Raw genomic sequence first — 17,039 nt, 5'->3', positions numbered from 1 at the left:
GGTTGTGCAAAATTTTTTTTTTTTAATCCAAGAGGTGATTATTGAGAAAAGTTCGAACAAACGAACGGACGAACAAGAGTGAATTGCAAGGTTCAATTCCTCCTTTGTCGGGGAACCAACAAATGTTATCACTATCACATCGTTTCTCAATCGTTCTTTCCTTTCCAACGCACATGACATATATTTTTTTGAAAGAGATGGCGTACACTGATGATTTAATACTTGCCTGTGAAATATCTGAAGACTTACATGTGAAATCAAAACTTGGAGGAATGGAAAGTAAAAAGTCTGAGACTGACTATTGCCACAACCAAAATGATAATCAGTGGTTGTAGTGTTGGAAAACTCCACAAAAGAAGAAGTCCCTGCTTAGTTTGTGAAAAATGAGTTCGGTGCAGTCCAATTTTTTTGTGGTAGTTTTAAGCATTGGATTCACAAGAAGTGCAATGGTATTACAGATTGAGAGACGATAAACAGTTTGCATGCCAGAAGTGTAAGAGATCGATGAGAACTCAGATGTGGACAAAGTATATCTGGATGACGAAGCTATTGGGGTTGTTGAGAAATTTTGTCACCTTGGTGATACCATTAGAGTACACAGGGTGGAACAGGTGCTAATATGATTGACAAGAGTTAGGAGAGAATAGAGTAAGCTATAGGAACTTCTGCCAAAGCGTTACCACTGTTGATGAAGGAAGTGTCTATCAGGCATGTGTATGCAGTGCAATGATGTATGGAAGTGAAGTGAGACCTGGCCAGTGAAGGTTGAAGACATGCGTTGCATGGAGATGAATGATATGAGAATTATACTATGGATGTGTTTAAATTTTTTTTTTTTTCTTCTTACATTTTCACCCCAAACAAGACACATTGGCACTTTATTGTAGGGGGCTACTATCATGGGCAACAACTACTGGGGTACTATGTTGGGATTTGGGCAGCAAGATGTCGGTTCATGTTACACTTGAACTTCTGCATGTCAGTACAGTTGGGGAAGCAGAGACCTGGAATGGAATTCCAAAGTCTAGCGGTTCTGGGGAAGAAACTACTGGAGTAGAAAGATCTTTTACATCTAGGGATCTCTACTGTGTGGGGGTGGGCTTTAGCTGCCTGTCGGGTTTGTCGAGGGTGTCTACGTCGTGGGGGCACAAGTGTCTGCAGTTCGCCAGAACATTCACCATTAAAATACTTGTAGTACAGGTAGAGGGATGCAACATTTCGTCGATGGGACAGAGGCTGAAGCTTAGATGCGAGTTCAGGGTCTATCAAATTGGCAACTCTCGTTTGAACCTTGTCTAGGAGCAAGAGACTAGTAGCAGATGCACCAGCCCAAATGTGACAGCAATACTCCATACATGGGCGAATGGTGGCCTTATACAGGTACAGGATATGAGTCTTAAACACAGGCTTAGTTCTGGTGACCTCAGAGGAAGATTAAATCTGGGCATGTAGATGTAGATGTGCGCTGGACAAGAGACTTCTATGGTATGGCCACATTGAAAGAATGGATAAGAGTTTTTGAGTAGATGTAGAATAATTGATAGCAGGTGCAATTCACAGGTTAAGGCGAAAGAAAACAAAGTGATAAGGTTGGGCTTGAGATAAAGATGGATAAATAAAGACATGGCCAGAGATAGGTTAATTTAGAAGTCAATTTCTAAAAGCTGTCGAATACATGCCAGCATGTAAAACAGATGTCAAACCAATGATGATGATGATGATGATGATGATGATGATGATGGTGGTGATTGTAGTTTTCTTAAATGGCGGACAAACAGTTCAGCATCAGAATAGGCAGTCTTTGGATTAATGGACAGAAACTCCGAAAGTTATGCATGACGTGTGCAAAATTAAAAAGGTTGAATCAGTTTTTATTTCTTCAATTAAGAGGAAGTGTTCTTGCAGTGTGTTGTCAAATGGACAAGAATCAGAAGGCTGGCATAAAGCAGATTAAGTGTTGTTGACGGCATTTTTGACTGACCTGTTATGGGTTTTGATCAGTTCATACATGACGCTTACATCCCAGAGAGATGGTAGAACTGCAAAAGCTAGCCGTACTAGTCAGACAAATTACCAGAGAAATGGATGATGGGTGCTTTTGTGTCTAGACTTTTTTCTTTTTTTTTTTTTTACATGGGGGTCACCACTTATCAAGGCCCAAAGGCCACTCAGGGATAAGGGTTATTGCGTGTTCAGTAATCAATGAGATAGTATTGTAGTAATCATTAGTATTGGGGATTTTGATAGAGTGTCTTACTTAAGGGGGCAGTTTGTCAGGAATTTGTTATGTTGAACTTGAAGACGTCCAAGTTGTAGTCAGGTGGGAAACAGGCAAGCAGCAGAGAGTTTCACTGGCGTGCAGTTCTAAGAAAGAAGCTTTGCTCATGGAATCTACATTTGGATTTAGGCACAGATAAAGAGTGGGGAAAATTATTGACAGTAGTTTCAGTCAGACGGGTGTTTCTCGTGAAAGATTGGCGAGGGGGGGGGGACGAGGGATTGAAGCTCAGACGAGCACCTGCCATGGAAATAGCGATAAAACAAAGACAGGCTTGCAATGTCTCTTCTGTGGGAGAGAGGTTGCAGGGAAGAGAAAAGGGCATCCCCCACTAAACCACGAAGTCTATTTTGTACTCTGTCAAGGCAGGATAGGCTGTTTTTAGCAGCTCCTGCCCAGATGTGGCAGCAGTACTCCATCCTTGGACTTACTTGGCTTTTATAAAGATAGAGAATTGCATCAGTAGTGAGATATCTTCTGGAGCTGTAGAAGGTTCCCACCATTTTCCCAGCGTCCCTGGCAACAGATTTGATGTACGTGTTCCATTTTAGATCAGGAGTAAAGGTCAAACCCAGAAGCTTGTCAAAACATGGAGCCTCTCCAAGATGAGAGCAATCCATTTCAATTGATGCCAGATGGGGATCAGTGCGTTGATGATGTAAAGATAGAAGCTTGGTTTTGGATGCATTAAAAGTGACCAGCCACCTCTTCCCCCATTGTACCACGTGCTCAAGATCAGAGGAGAGAGAATTAGAGAGAACTTTGTCATTTACGGCCTTTGATGTGTTGCCATAGATGGTCGTGTCATCAGCATAGATGTCAACGAATGATTTAAGTATGTGTTTTGGGAGATTATTGATGTAGATCAGGAAGAGAGTTGGACCCAGGATGGACCCCTGAGGGACTCCAACATTAATACTGTGGGCCTCTGATTTCTGCCCATCAATCACTACTCTTATGAACCTATCGGAGAGAAGACTACTAAGGCTTCATAAAAAAAAACACTTAAGATGGCATCCAGATGAATGACATGACTTTGAACTAACTATTGACTGCGCTATCATACTTAGCAAAAAAGAGTATAAGAAACGTCACCACAACAACTCACCCAGCTGATACTCCCAATAATCCAAATGAGCGACTGTGAGAATGCTCTGAAACAAAGGTTCTATATTGACACACTCTGCCACAAAGAAACAATGTATCACCGTCCAGTGCATCTGCAAATAGAATTAACTCTTGTGTTATTGAATGTATATATAATTTTCTAGTTGGCACTTTTGCGCTTGCAAAGTTACACCTGACAATTCTTTTGTTGTTGTTCTCAAAATCAACACAGACGAATTTTGTCAACATACAGGGTGAGTCACGAGAAACGGATGTTTTAGAATGCACCTTGCTCTCCTTGAGTAAGGGATAGGGAGTGAGGAAGGTAGTCTTTAAACCTTCTTGAAATTTAAAAAAAAATATTCACAGAGTTTTGTTTTCCTTAAAAAACATCCGTTTTCCGTGACTCACCCTGTGTACGTTTATTTACAATTCACTGTTGGCCATTGACAAGAGAGAAAGATGGAACAGAATAACTGTGCTTAACAGTAAGTGTGTGTGTGTGTGTGTGCGTGTGTGTGCACACACACATGTGTGTGTGTGTGTGTATGAGGCGATAGCAGAATTTGTCACTCACACTAGACGAATGTCAGCTCTCCTTGCTTTACCTCTCTTTTTTGTTTATGTTATCTGTGTCCGATAGAGACACCAACCGACACTCATGAAATGTAAATATTTAAAATATTTTATTGTTCTACTCTATTTTGTGTTATGCAATTCTAACTCCCCTACCTGGAATATAAGCCTTTCTTTGTTCTCGATGATAATTACGATTCAGGTCATTTTTATGGGACACAAGAATGTAGATAAAAATCCATCTGAAATGTACGTCTGTGCACGTCTTTGATTTTATCAATGTTGTGCCAGCTCAATATTTAACACTCCTATGCAGTTCAGATATGAGGCATTGATAAAGCATCTTCATCAGGACAGGAGAACAGATGATCAGCAGACTAAGTAGGGAAGCATATACAGGTAAAAACATCACAATGCCGATGCACTAGACAATATTGTGTAGGACTGGTCACGAGGATTAGCAGATCATACAAAATTGTTATTAACATCATGATTCGCCAAGTAGAGGATGTGCCCCCTTTGTGCGACCCAATGACCTCAATAAGTGATAGCACTGAGTTCCCCAGAAGTGAGGAACTGATTAGGATTGAATACGTTCTCGAATATGTTCTCAGAAGAAATCACTTTGTAGACCAGCAGAGGCACCAGGCAATTCTTCAGAAAAGCACTCCTCTGGAGAAGTGAATGTTATTGTTCCAAAGAAACACAAGCGTCTAGTTAAGTGGTTCCCACCCGCCATGTCATGATGCATTGGTGTGCCGCGAAATGATTACAGGCGTGCTGTGGAGAGGTTATAGGTGGAAGTTACAAATTTTTATAGGTAGAAAATAACGTTCATATCGTTATAAACGTTATGATATAAAGGCTTTTTGTTATTAATAAATATCAACTCACACATTATTACTTACGTGATATCGATACTCAAATATCCAAAACAGAAAAAATAAAATGTATAATAAATCGTTTGATAGTTTGACTTGTCCATAAGAATCAACATCGGTAAGCATTGTTAAATATTCATTTAAATATTTTTTTGTCATAAATGTTCAACGGAAATTTAAAGAGCTCAATAGTAAGCCGCTATGTTGAAATGCTTGAGAACCACTGCTCTAGTTGCCACTTATACAATCAAGTTTGTGTCTTTTGTGCAGTTTGTCATAGGTATGTGTATGAGGAAGGGGTTAGAAAAGAATGAATCTCAACACTTGCATTAAAGGCAATGAATTATGTTGATCTTTTTTTCTGTGGAGTGAGCAACGAAAAAATTCGCCTTCTGAATAAAAAAAAAACAAGCTGTTTTTTTTTATTCACTAGAAATAGTCACACAAGCCATCATCAAAGATCTCTCTTTGAGAAAAACTTGTGGTGTTCTCTGGAGTTTGAGTGACAACAAGTCTCTTCAGATTTCCAAGTACTCTCCACCTCTTTCGATAACCTTTGCAGATGAATTTGTGTTATCGTAACATCCTTTTACCATTGATTTCTCATCGGCAGCGGCCATTTGGGGAGCAATAAGCCTCCCCAAAAGTCCCAGTCCTTTTTGCATTCATCCAGCAGAGGTCTGGCTAGTGCTTTCTCTCCTCGGTCTTTCCATCCTCCTTGACTCTCCTCACTTATTTGGTGTGATGCTAGCATACACACACACACACAAAAAGGGGGGGGCAAAAGGCAGGGGGATAACTTACATTTATATCGTTTCAATGTTCATGATTTCATGTGATGCTCCTTGTGTTTTACATCTGCAGCAGTTTCTGTATATCCAGTTTGTGTCTGTAGCTCATGTGTGTTAGTCTCTGGATTCAAAGGTTTTCCTTAATATTTATACAGCTTTCATTATTGCTATCCATTGTATCTTCTCAGCCATCCCTCTGATTCCAATCTCTCCCATTCTTTTCTCAAAGTTTTTTGGTATTGTTCCTAGCGCTCCTACTATTAGCCGTGTTATCTTGACTTTCTTCATCTTCTAGATCCCTTTGAGCTCTCTAGCCAGTTCCGTGTATTTGTTTGCTTCTCCATCTCCTTGATCTTCACTCTATGGTCTGCTGGAATAGTAAAATCTATGATCTGGCAGGACTTTTCCTTCTTGTTAATTATTATGACATCCGGTCTTCTTGCTTGGATGGGGTTATCCATTTTTATATCCATGTCCCATAGGATTTTGTGACTTTCATTTTCAAGTACTGCTGCCCGTTTGTGTTTGTATTATTCATCTGGGTGTTCAAGATGCAATTGTCTGCATAATTGTCAGTGTACTGCCTTCCCCGCTTGATCGTGTCTATTCTTATATTCTTTTTTGGGTAGTTCGTTGCATTCACTTATTATGTGGTTTATTATTTCACCTCTTTGTCTACAAAGTCTGCATTTACTGTTTTTATTGTGTCTTGTCAATCCTTGCTTTTTTTTTTTTTTTTACATAGGCATCACCACATTATCAAGGCCCAGAGGCCACTCAAGGATAAGGGTTAAAGAGTGTACAGTAGAAATTGGACATTATAGTAATCATTAGTAATGAAAATTTAGTAAAGTTGATAACTTATATCGAACGGCTCATCAAGAACTTATTTACGTTAGACTTGAAGACAACCATATTGTAGTCAGCCGGAAAGCAGGAAAACGGAAGACAATTACACAGGCGTGCAGTTCTAAGAAAAAAGCTTTGTTCATGGAATCTACGTTTAGGTTTAGGCACAGATAAAGAGTGGGGGGAATTATTGATAGTGTTTACAGCTAGACGAGTGTTTCTTGTGAAAGTTTGGCGAGGGGGGACCATAGATTGAAGCTCATTCGAACACTTTCCATGAAAATAACGATACATCAGAGACAAACTCGCAACATCTCTTCTGTGAGATAAAGGTTGTAAGGAAGAGAAAAGGACATCTCCTACGAGGCTACGAAGTCTATTTTGAACTCTATCAAGGCAGGCCAAGTCCTTTCTAGCAGCTCCTGCCCAGATGTGGCAACAGTATTCCATCCTTGGACGTACCTGGCTCTTATATAGATAGAGAATAGCATCAGCAGTGAGATATCTACCGGATCGATAGAAAGATCCCACCATTTTTCCAGCGGCCTTGGCAACAGATTTGATGTACGTGTTCCATTTAAGATCAGGAGTAATGGTCAAGCCAAGAAGTTTGTCAAAACTTGAGGCCTCCTGAAGACGAGAGCCATTCATTTCAATTGATGTCAGATGTGGATCAGAATGTTGATGATGTAAAGAGAGAAGCTTGGTTTTAGATGCATTAAAAGTAACCAGCCATTCTTTACCCCATTGTACTACGTGCTCAAGATCAGAGGAGAGAGAATTGGAGAGAACTTGGTCGTTTACTGTCTTAGATGTGCTACCATAAATGGTAGTGTCGTCAGCATAGATGTCTACAAATGATGTAAGGATGTGATTTGGAAGATCATTAATGTAGATCAGGAAAAGAGTTGGGCCCAGGATGGACCCCTGAGGGACACCGGCATTAATACTGTGAGCTTCTGATTTTTGCCCCTCAACTACTACTCTTATGAACCTATCAGAAAGAAATGATTTAATAATTGAGAAGACATTCCCAGCAATACCATAGCTAGAGATCTTATGAAGTAAACCTTTATGCCATACCCTATCAAAGGCCTTAGATATGTCAAGAGCAATTGCCCTAGAAAGGTTGCCTCCGTCGAGAGATTTGCTAATCCTATGAGATATAACTGTAAGCACATCTGCTGTAGATCTAGCAGAACGGAAACCATATTGAGTGTCACTAAGAAGGTTATTTTTGTTGAGATGGTTGATTACTTCTGTATTTAATACAGATTCCAGCAACTTACTCATGACGCACAGGAGACTTATTGGCCTGTACTGAGAGGGGGATGAGCGATCACCTGAATTCTTAAATACAGGACATACTGATGAAATTTTCCAGGGAGATGGGAAACTATTCTCCTTAAGACAACGTTTAAACAGTTTTGTAAGTATGGGCGCTAGTTCAGGTTGAAGTTTTTTGAGTACTATAATTGGAATACCGTCAGGGCCAGTTGCTTTACTGGAATCAAGGTTTTTGATTAGCTTGGCAACATCACGTACAGATATACGTATATCACATAGCGTGTTTTCTGATACAGGAGGAAATATTGGGGGTTGGCAGCCTTGATCGCAAAGGGTAGAATTAGCTGCGAAGTTCTTGACAAAGAGTTTGGCTTTGTCTGATGCTGACGAGATTACCTCAGGTCATTCAGTCCTCATTCAATGAGTGATGTTTCTGACAAAGGGTGAAGAAAAAGCTGCTTAAAGGTCGGTACTACTTGGTGACCAGTAGTCTGAGATGTCGGATATTTTTCTGTCTTTGTCTGTCCTTGTTGCCATGTCACTAGTAAGGGTGCTGGAGGTAAACGTTTTGTCTGGGCTGACGTTATCCGCCTGATAGTCAGGGACCCGAACCTTGGATTAACCACTAAGGAGGCTGTCCTATCAGCAGGCGCAAAGTACTGGGACTGCTGTATTGCCATTTGGTGAGTGGATCTGGACCATGCAGTAGTCTTTGGTGGGGCCTCTCGATGCCATACTAGTGGGTAATTGTTACGGCTTTACCTTTTCGTGTGCTACAAATAAAAAAAAAAATTTTCCTGTCTTTTTCTCTCTTACTTTCCCTCTCTGTACTGCTCTAACCAAGTATGCCGACCTATTCCACAAATCCCAAAACCTCAACATGAAATATCTCCAGAATAAAAACTCGATTAAACCTAGAACCCCATCTTCCAGCGTAGACCCCTACTACCAGGTCTCCTTCTCCAATATCAGGGGTCTACGTTCCAACCTTCCAGAGGTTGAAGCCCAATTACAGGAGACGAAACCGGACATATTATTTCTATGTGAAACTGGAATAGGCCCGACCACTTCCCTAGATGAGTTCATAATTAATGGATACTCCAATTTAACAGCTAAATCTGACTCCCAAGATCGCCATGGGCATGGAATATGTGCCTACATTAAGGATGGCTTCCCGTGTGGCAGGGATATCTCTAGAGAAGATCCTAATTTACCCTATATGTGCTTCAGGGTTGCACTTGCTAACACCACTGTATTTATATTTGCCCTCTATAGGCCCCACAACAGCGGAGTTACTATCTTTAAGAGCATATCTGAGAAAATAGACCACATACTGTCTTCACATTCCTCGGCTAACATCCACATCTGTGGTGACTTCAACGTCCATAACGTGGAATGGCTGACCCATTCCAATAAGACAGATGATGAGGGGAGGTTTTGTCATGATTTTGCCATTGCTTATGACCTCACTCAGATTGTTCGCGAACCCACCCGTGTGCCCGATACACCCAATCAATATGCAAGCCTCTTAGACCTTTTTCTTTCAACTTCCCCTGAGCTATGTTCATGTACCGTTCATTCTCCTTTAGGATCCTCCGACCACTCCGTCGTATCAGTTAAGATAAAAACAAAATGTAAGAAGCCATCAGACGTACCCCTCCACCGTACTGTATACCGATACTCTATGGCTGACTGGGATAGCTTCCGTACATTCATATCTGATTTACCTCTGCACTCCATGTTTAAAAAGGAAGTGTCCTCTATAGTATCAGATCTGACCGAATGGTTAATTGTAGGCATAGACCAATTCATACCATCTAAAAAATTCCAACAAAAACCTAACAGCCAGCCATGGTTCTCCCCAGAATGTGCTGCTGCTATCGCGCACAGAAATCACTTTTTCTATAACTACCAACGTAATAGATGCACTGAGACTAAAGCTGCTTTCAGGACTGCCAGCAACCACTGTAAAAGAGTAATAAAAAATGCAAGAGAGCTATATGCCCAGTCTGTTAAATCCAAGGTAGCTGATCAGCGGCTTGGTTCCCACCAGTTTTGGCAAATAACAAATAGGATCTTGAACAGAAGTGTGCGTTCTATCCCAACCATTATCAATGGACCAGAGGTTATCTCGTCAGCATCAGACAAGGCCAAACTATTTGCAAAGAACTTTGCAGCTAATTCTACCCTATGCGACGAAGGCCATCAACTCCCCATATTTCCTCCTATAACACAGAACAAGCTAGGTAACATACAAATATCCGTGCATGAGGTCGCCAAGCTAATCAAGAACCTAGATTCCAGTAAAGCAACTGGCCCTGATGGCATCCCAATTATAGTGTTAAAAAAGCTTCAACCAGAACTTGCTCCCATACTTACGAAACTATTTAAGCGCTGCCTTAAGGAGAAGTGCTTTCCGACCCCCTGGAAGACCTCCTCAGTTTGCCCTGTATTTAAGAATTCAGGTGATAAGTCATCTCCCTCTCAATACAGACCAATAAGTCTTCTCTGTGTTATGAGTAAGTTACTGGAATCAATATTAAATAGAGAAATAGTAAACCACCTCAGCAGGAATAACCTTCTTAGTGACACACAATATGGTTTCCGCTCTGCAAGATCTACCGCAGATGTGCTGACGGTTATATCCCACAGGATTAGTGAATCTCTTGACAAAGGCTTCCTTTCTAGGGCAATTGCTCTCGACATATCAAAGGCCTTTGACAAAGTATGGCATAAGGGTCTACTTCACAAGATTTCCAGCTACGGTATAACTGGAAATGTTTTCTCAATCATTAAATCATTTCTCTCTGATAGGCTCATAAGAGTAGTGGTAGATGGACAAAAATCGGAGGCCTGCAATATAAATGCTGGAGTCCCTCAGGGGTCAATCCTGGGCCCAACTCTCTTCCTGATCTACATCAATGACCTCCCTAAACACATACTTAAATCATTCGTTGACATCTATGCTGATGACACGACCATCTACGGCAACACATCAAAGGCTGTAAATGACAAAGTTCTCTCTGATTCTCTCTCCTCTGATCTCGAGCGCGTGGTTCAGTGGGGGAAGATGTGGCTAGTTACCTTTAATGCATCCAAAACCAAACTCCTATCCTTACATCATCAACGCTCTGATCCCCAGCTGGCATCAATTGTGATGGATGGCTCTCGTCTGGGTGAGGCCCCGTGTTTTGACAAGCTTCTGGGTTTGACCTTTACTCCTGATCTGAAATGGAACACGTACATCAAGTCTGTTGCCAAGGTCGCAGGAAAGATGGTGGGATCCTTCTACCGCTCCAGAAGATATCTCACTACTGATGCAATTCTCTATCTATATAAAAGCCAAGTACGGCCAAGGATGGAATACTGTTGCCATATCTGGGCAGGAGCTGCCAAAAACAGCCTATCATGCCTTGACAGAGTACAAAATAGACTTCGTGGTTTAGTGGGGGATGCCCTTTTCTCTACCCTGCAACCCCTCTCCCACAGAAGAGACGTTGCGAGCCTATCCTTGTTTTATCGTTATTTTCATGGCAGGTGCTCGTCTGAACTCCAATCCCTGGTCCCCCCTCGCCAATCTTTCACGAAAAACACCCGTCTAGCTGAATCCACTGTGAAAAATTTCCCCCACTCTATATCTGTGCCTAAATCAAAACGCGGATTTCATGAGCAAAGCTTCTTTCTTAGAACTGCACGCCTGTGGAACTCTGTTCCGTCTGCCTGCTTCCCTCCGGACTACAACTTGGATGTCTTCAAGTCTAATGTTAACAAATTCCTAATGAGCCGCCCCCCTAATTAAACACTTCATAAAATCTCCTCACTAACGTGATGTACTTACAATAACCCTTATCCATGAGTGGCTTCCGGGCCTTGATAAGTGGTGATCACTGTGTAAAAAAAAAAAAAAAAAAAAAAAAAAAAGGTCCATTGATAATAGTTGGGATGGAGCACACGCTTCTGTTCAGGATTCTGTTTGCTATTTGCTAAAACTGGTGGGAACCAAGCCGCTGCTCAGCTACTTTGGACTTAACAGATAGAGCATACAACTCTCTTGCATTCTTTATTACTTTCTTACAATGGTTGCTGGCAGTCCTGAAAGCGGCTTTAGTTTTCATACATCTATTACGTTGGAAACAGTGGAAAAAGTGATTTCTGTGCGCAATGGCAGCAGCACATTCTGGAGAGAACCATGGCTGGCTGTTAGGTTTTTGCTGAAACGTTTTCGAGGGTATGAAACGGTCAATACCTACAATTAACCATTCCGTCAGGTCTAATACTATAGAGGACACATCCTTTTTAAACATGGAATGCAGAGGTAGATCAGATATAAATGTACGAAAGCTATCCCAGTCAGCCTTAGTGTATCGATATACTGTACGATGGAGAGATACGTCTGGGAACTTATTACATTTCATTTTTATCTTAATTGATACAACAGAGTGGTCGGAAGATCCAAGAGGCGACAGAACAGAAACTGAACATAGTTCAGGGCAAGTTGTGAGAAAAAGGTCTAGTAGGCTCGCATACTGGCCATCATTGTCGGGCACACGGGTGGGTTCCTGAACAATCTGAGTGAGGTCATAGGCAATGGAGAAATCATGACAGAACCTTCCCTCATCATCGGTCTTGTTAGAGTGGGTCAACCATTCGACGTTGTGAACATTGAAGTCACCACATACGTGAATGTTAGCTGAAGGATAAGCAGATAAGACTTGGTCAATTTTCTTAGATATGCTTTGAAAGATAGTAACTCCGCTGTTGTGGGGGCGATAGAGAGTAAATATAAATGCCGTAGTGTGAGCTAAAGCAACCCGGAAGCACATATATGATAAGTTAGGATCTTCCCGGGAGATGTCCCTACCACATGGAAAGTTATCCCTAATATAGGCACATATTCCATGCCCATGGCGATCTTGTGGGTCAGATTTAGAAGTTAAGTTAGAGTATCCTTTAATTGCGAACTCTTCTAGGGAAATAGCCTGTCCAATGCCAGTTTCACTTAAAAATAAAAGGTCTGGTTTAGTCTCCTGTAATTGGGTTTCAACCTCTAGAAGGTTAGAACGTAGACCCCTGATGTTGGAGAAGGAGACATGGTAGTAGGAGTCTACGTTGGAAGTTGGAGAACCGGGTTTAATCGTGTATTTTTTCTTGAAACTTGTCATGATGAATTTTTGGAATTTGTGGACTTGCTTTGATGTGGTTGGTTCTAATTGTGTTATCTTGTGCAGCTGTTATTAGGAATTCAGTTTCTTTGTTTAGGTTTACTTTTTCCCAAGTGTTTCACTTATCTCATCTTATGAATCGTCCGTGTAGCTGTTTCTCTTCCCATTAGTGTCCTGCATTATGTATTTTTCTAATTCGCGCGTGTGTGTGTGTGTGTGTGTGTGTGTGTGTGTGTGTGTGTGTGTGTGTGTGTGTGTGTGTGTGTGTGTGTGTGTGTGTGTGTGTGTGTGTGGGCGTTATTTACACAGTCCTCTATCTTCTGCTGTCTTTCCTTATCACATAAAGTCGGTTAGTATCATTCTTTGGGTGTAGTGCATTGTGGATTGTCATGAGTTTCCTGATCTTCTGGTCCAGATGAGTCAGTTCTTCTTTGGTCCAAACTATAAATGGTCTCAAATATCTTACTAGTGAGACTGCCCATGTGACACTGCCCTGACCTTTAATTAGGTTTCTACTATATAGTCTGATTATTATTATTATTAGTAGTAGTAGTAGTATTAGTATTAGTATTAGTAGTAGTAGTAGTAGTAGTAGTAGTAGTGTATATTACTATAATTATTATTATTATTATTATCATATTTTATCGAACGGATTCATAATTGAAACCTACTGTTAGCATCTGTTTTGTTTGTTTTGTGGGGGAGCAAATAAATACGATCTGTTTTGTTTGTTTTTTTTGTGTGTTAATTTTGCTGTCTTCATGGGTTACTGTGCCATTTTTAATGTTTGTCCCAGACAAGTTGTTAATAAATGAAATGTTATTGTTATCTATGTGTTCTATTATCCTTTTCTCTCTGACACATGTGTCCTATATTGTTGATACAACAACAAAGACATAGTTTGTATTAAAAACATAAAACACAATGAATAATGGTCGCCAACTTGTGTTAGAGAATAATTTTTTTTCTCCACATGTGCGCAATCAAACATGTGAAAATTGGAATACCTCGTAATCCTTATTTATACAATCATCTAGGTAGGCATTTTTTTTTAAAATTTTATTTTCACCCCAAACAAGGCACAGTGCCACTTTGGTGTACGGCGCTACTATCAGGGATATAAGTTGCAGGAATATTATGTAGGGAGTTGAGCAGCAATATGCCTGTTCACATTACACTTGAACTTCTGCATGTCAGTACAGTTTGGGAAGCAGGAACCCGGAAGAGAATTCCAGAGTTTTTGGGGAAGAAACTAATAGAGTAGAAGGCTTTCTTACATCTAGGGATCTCTACTGTGTAGGGGTGGGATTTTGCTGCTTCTCTGGCTTGATGGAGGTATTTCCGTCCAGTGAGTACAAGAGCTTGTAGTTCGTCGGAGCAGCTACCATTAAAATACTTGTAAAACAGGCAGAGGAACGCAACTTTTTTTCGATGGGACAGAGGTTGAAGCCTAAATGACAGTTCAGGACCTATAAGGTTGGCGACTCTCTTCTGAACCCTGTCCAGGAGTGAGAGACCAGTAGCAAAGGCACCAACCTAAATGTGACAACAATACTCCATACATAGGCGAATGGTGGCCTTATAGAGGTATAGAATACTCTCAAGCATAACTAACTTTCTAGCACAGTAGAGAGAGCCTTCCTTTTTCGCAGCAGCCTTGGCAAGGCTCTCGATGTACTTGTTCCAACTCATGTTTCCTGTAAACGTTAGGCTGAGGAGTTTAAAAGGAGTACTTTCTGGTAAAGTAACTTTAGCCATTGCTATTGGTGGCTGAGAAGGCTTCTTGTAATTATTAAAGGAAACAAGCTTAGTTTTGGCAGCATTGAATGTTACCATCCATTTTTGTCCCCATTCCACTACAGATTGGAGGTCTTCCTCTCGTGTTTCTGCCATTTCCTTAGATATGTATTCATTTGTTTTCTCCTTGTGCCTGTTATAGAGAGTGGTGTCATCAGCAAATATACCCATCTCAGAAACAGTTTTATCAGAGAGGTCATTTATGAATATTAGAAATAATAAATGTCCAAGGATAGACCCCTGAGGTACACCTGCATTTATATCATATTGTTTAGATGTATGACTGTCGAGGACAACCTGGATTCTTCTTTTATTTAACAATCGTAAATTTAACAAGGATTTAATTACATTAAGTGTTTGTCCAGTGATACCATATGATCTGATTTCCCTGAGAAGACCATCATGCCATACTTTGTCAAAAGCCTTAGACATATGTAGGCCTACTGCCCTACCCTACCCTGCTTTGTTCAGTGTATGGTGTATAAGTTTGGAGATTACAGTTAGGATATCTGCTGTTGAACGAGCTTGCCTAAATCCATATTGTTGGTCGGTCAGAAGTTTAGTAGCTGTAAGGTGATGGACTAGAGCTTGATTAATTATGGACTTCTATATTTTGGCGAAAAGAGGGAAGAGGTAATGGGCTGATATTTTAATGGGTTAGGGTTAGGGTTAGGGTTAGGGTTCTTCTGCCAAATTTCTTGTAAACTGGTACCACACAAGCAGTTTTCCAGCAGTCAGGAAAGCAAGATTCGTTAAGACATTTGTTGTAAAGTTTGGAGAGGACTAGAGCAACCTCAGCGGAGCATTTTTTTAATAGTACAGCCAGGATGTGATTGGGTCCACATGCTTCTGAGGCGTCTAGGTTTTTTATGATAGCAAGCATCTGAGAAGGGGTGGTTTTCAGATCATCTCGTGTGGTGTCGGTCCGTAAAGGAAAATCAGTGTGGGGATTGTTTGCTGGGTCCAATGTAGAGTGTGAGACAAACCGATTGGCAAGCATGTTAGCTTTCTCGGTTGTCATGTAAACAATCCCATGATTGTTGGATAGTGGGGTAATTCTGTATTGCCCATTATTTATTACACTGTTTTAGATTTTCCAGAAATCACGAGTTCCTAATTTTGGCACTTTGGTGCGTTTTCTGGTGGTTTCATTATATTCTCTCTTAGCTGTCGCTATTTCTCTGTTACAATTACTCCTAGCTTCCATAAACTTTTGTCTGTTTGTACTGGACTTATGTCGGATAATAATCCTCAGAAGGGTTGATATTATGTAAACCAGGCAAATGGCGACATATGTATATATATATATATATATATATATATATATATATATATATATATATATATTTACATTTAGGTAAAAATGCACTTTTGTAAATAATTGAATTCATTCTAAAATGTATCGCAAAAACAAAAACAAATAACATCTAAATAAATTGCGATATATTCAAACAGTCGGCGAGATAGACCAGCGGATAAAGAGGTCAGGCTCATTACCATGGGCTCCCAATTTCAAATCTCGCTAGATTCAGCCACTCTGAGGAGTCATAATAGATGACGAAACATGTGTCAGTGGATAATTATATTTAAAAAAAACAATATATATTTCTAAATGCCTTGGCATAAAGAGTCCCTTCTATCCCTCAACTAATTGTTTGTATTCCCTTATTGAATAAATGAACCAATCTATATTTACCAATATATAGCTTTTGTGAATTCATTTTCCATTCCTATTGTTCTCCTATATAAGCTCCAATGATACTTGTTGAGTTTTATATTGTCTCGATAAGTCTCCTCTTAGAGAACTGAGCTCACTCTTTTCTTCTGACTCACGAAGCTATATACATATATATAAAATTAGAAAACTTTTTTTATAAGTAAATAATTTTCGACCGATTCTTCAGTCTTCATCAGTGTAGTGAATAGTGACTTTCACTAAACTGATGATGACCAAAAAATCGGTCGAAAATTATTTACTTGTAAAAAAAAGTTTTTTAATTTTTTTTCATAATAATATTTTGTAATCCTGCACGAATTCGTTTTTATATCCATGTCCCATAGGGCGGGGGAGGGCAGAGCGGTAGCTCTAGATATATCTAAGGCTTTTGACAGGGTATGGCATGAGGGTCTCCTCAGTAAAATCAGATCATACAGTATCACTGGTAGAATACTTAACATAATTAAATCCTTCTTAGATAAGAGAAAAATCCAGGTTGTCCTCGACGGTCGTACATCTAAACAATATGATATAAATGCGGGGGTGCCCCAGGGTTCTATCCTTGGACCTCTATTGTTCCTGATATTCATAAAT

General features: G+C 40.3%; 1 long non-coding RNA gene across 1 annotated transcript in view; it reads right to left on the bottom strand.

Moving 5' to 3' along the window:
- Positions 1-17,039, bottom strand: part of LOC145243934 (uncharacterized) — a 102,355-nt gene that overhangs the window by 30,300 nt on the left and 55,016 nt on the right. Inside the window, exon 2 of the long non-coding RNA XR_013862973.1 lies at positions 3,387-3,498. This is a non-coding gene — a long non-coding RNA (uncharacterized LOC145243934). The remainder of the gene's footprint in view (positions 1-3,386; positions 3,499-17,039) is intronic.

Source organism: Euprymna scolopes, chromosome 22 (genome assembly GCF_053919585.1).
Source record: "Euprymna scolopes isolate OS-2025 chromosome 22, ASM5391958v1, whole genome shotgun sequence".
Classification (NCBI taxonomy): Eukaryota; Metazoa; Mollusca; class Cephalopoda; order Sepiida; family Sepiolidae; genus Euprymna; species Euprymna scolopes.
This window is presented reverse-complemented; position numbering and strand designations above follow the sequence as displayed.